This window comes from Phaethon lepturus, unplaced genomic scaffold (genome assembly GCF_000687285.1).
Source record: "Phaethon lepturus isolate BGI_N335 unplaced genomic scaffold, ASM68728v1 scaffold2249, whole genome shotgun sequence".
Classification (NCBI taxonomy): Eukaryota; Metazoa; Chordata; class Aves; order Phaethontiformes; family Phaethontidae; genus Phaethon; species Phaethon lepturus.
The window spans coordinates 1-2,653 of record NW_010562568.1 but is presented as its reverse complement, the minus strand read 5'-3'; positions in this window follow the sequence as shown (position 1 = coordinate 2,653).

The window sequence follows — 2,653 nt, the reverse complement described above, 5'->3', positions numbered from 1 at the left end:
GTGCCTGCTGTGCTGCTCCCCGGCGTCCGGTGCAGCACGAGTGGCTGCTGCGCTGATCCTGGCAGCGGAGCTGCGGCTGAGCTGAAAGGCCAGACTGAGTCGAGCAATTGCAGCACTTGGCTGAACAAGAGAGCTTGACTGCTCACTTGATTTTGTGAAAGGGGTCGAGGTCTACTTGCATCTTTGCATCTCACACCCGAAGCTGAGCTTGCTCAGCTGGAGCTGGGAGGTTCAGTGATGACTTACCTGGATGTAAGGAACGAGCTCTGTCATGCCGGAAGAGCTGTATGCCAGAGATAACGCCTGGAATGCATCTGCCCACGTGCAGCAGGAACCCCCACTATGTGCTTGCCCGGCGCTTCATCGCTTGGGGGTTTCGGCTCAGTGCAGCTCCGCAGAGGGGAGCGTCCCAGAGCTCTGCTGTGATAACCCCTGCTGCAGGCATAGCGTTGGTGACAGTTTGGGGAGATATCAGTCTCTTGTTTGCTCCCTGAGCCACCACATTTGATATTAATAGAGGGATAATATAAATATACATCTTTTTGCTTTTAACATTCTTTGCAGCATTCTTTTTTGTTTTGTTTTGGTTGGTTTTTTAAGAGGTTAGGCTTTTTCAACCTGCGGACAACCATTTGACAAGTACCATTCTTCCTGTGGCTGCTGCACGTTGGTGTTGCTGCACGGGTCAGTCACCGCAACCTGTGAGTCCCAGTAGTTTGGCTGGTAGATTGTTTTGTAACCCTCCTTGGTTTATATTCTTCCTCTGCTCATGCTCAACATGCAGCCTGGGGAAAAAGGGGCAGAGAGGAGTACGTAGAACCAGCCTCTTGCCTAGTGAGTATTTGCCCCTTAATGTTGATGCTTCCTTTTGTCTCACCATACTTAGGACTGTTGAAACTGGAGAATTTTGCATACGTGAAGTTTTCAAGATGACCTGGAAGTCTTTCATGGAAGGCAAACATCTGAGAGCTGCTCTGTATTCTGCTAACTGTTCAAGCACCAGGCAAGAAAATCTCCTCTTCTTGATGAGAAGCTTGATGAAGTTATACCTATAACATGGAAAACATGAGTCTTTCTCTTGTCTGAGATTTCTCTTTCAAGGCTTCCATGGCCTAAAAGGAACACTGAATCTAGCACTCGTTCCAGAGCGCTGATTTGTTTGCTCTGATTTCACAGTTAGATCTCAACTGACATTCTCCACTTGCAGGTTTTAGCCAGATCTGTTTTCTAACATGAGCCATCATCAAAATATGGGATGTATCTCAGCCTATGTAGAGGAAACACATCAGAATCGGAGCACATAACGTGGGTCTCTGGTCTGCTCTAAGATGCCCTCCCCAAGTCCTGCCGCTCCTGGTGGGTCTCGGGCACGCTACCTCCATCATGCCAGCTTTGTGGCTGGAATGAGCAGAAATGATGGGAAGCACCTCACAGAAAGGTGCTGGCAGGCAGAAACATCCCTGTCAGGTCAAGAAAAGGCAGACAAGTTCTTCACACAACAATCAATAGAGGAGCCACGGCTGGTGTGGACAAGAGCCCTTGAGGTGTTTTCCCAGCAACCTAGTGGCCAGCAGAACAGGAAAAACCAGGGCTGCTTTCTGTGAGACGCCAACCATTGCACGATGAGAAAAGGGAGAGGCAGAGTGAAACTCTGCATGTAGGCACACACCAGCCTTTTACTGAAGGTTCCTGAGTGAGAAGTGCAAAGTAGTCTTGGAGCTATGCCTTCGGGAGCACAGAAAATTTTACTTCAGCTTCATGAGGTTTTTGGGAGGGGACGGGGAATTGCCCTTTACCTTCCTGCCCTTTTGCAGATGGCAGGACCAAAGTGCACGCAGTCTGGCATGCAGATGCATCGCCATGTTACCCTGAAATTCTCCATTCTGTTTTCTACCCCTTCCCAAAGTATTCCTAACGCTTCATTTTCTAACTGCTACTGAACATAAACTAAGTTGACGTTTTTTCTAAGAATCGGCTCAAGAGCCCATCTTGATATAATGAGGTCGGCATGCTTTTCCCATGTCCATTATTTTGAATTTCTAGGTTGCAGTTTTTCTGCTGTTTTCTCGCCTTGTCACTTGGTAGCATATGGTTGTTTTGCAGCTTTTCGCAGATAACCCTTCTGTTTTTACTCAGCATATCCTCATGCCACCAGGAGGTTTGTCACATTTACTACCCACTCATTTTCCAGGTAATTTACCAAACATCACAGCCTTCAACACTCATCCCTCTGATACTGGCTGGTGAACTCCCTACATTGTAAAAGATTGCTGCTTATTTCCACCTTTTATTTCTCCTCCTTTAATCATTCATCCATTCTTTATCCCATGAGAGTTTGTATTCCTAGAGAACCTTTGGGGAAGAAGCTTGCTTCAAGGCCCTTCAGTAGGATAAGCAGGTGCTTGTATGCACTGAGTCTTTCTTGTCCACATACTCGGTGGCTGCTTCAAAAAATTCTAATAGAGTTTCCTTCAAGAAGAAAACATGGGAGGTTGGAGAGGGAAAGAGAGGGTGAAAGTGCCAGTATTATCTCCACCCTACCAAACAGCCCAGGTGGGCATTGAGTTTGTCCAGGATGCTGACAGGCTCTGCTTCATTGCCTCCTTTCTCTAAGGGGATTTGATCCCCTGAGCTGGAAGATGGGGATGGAGAG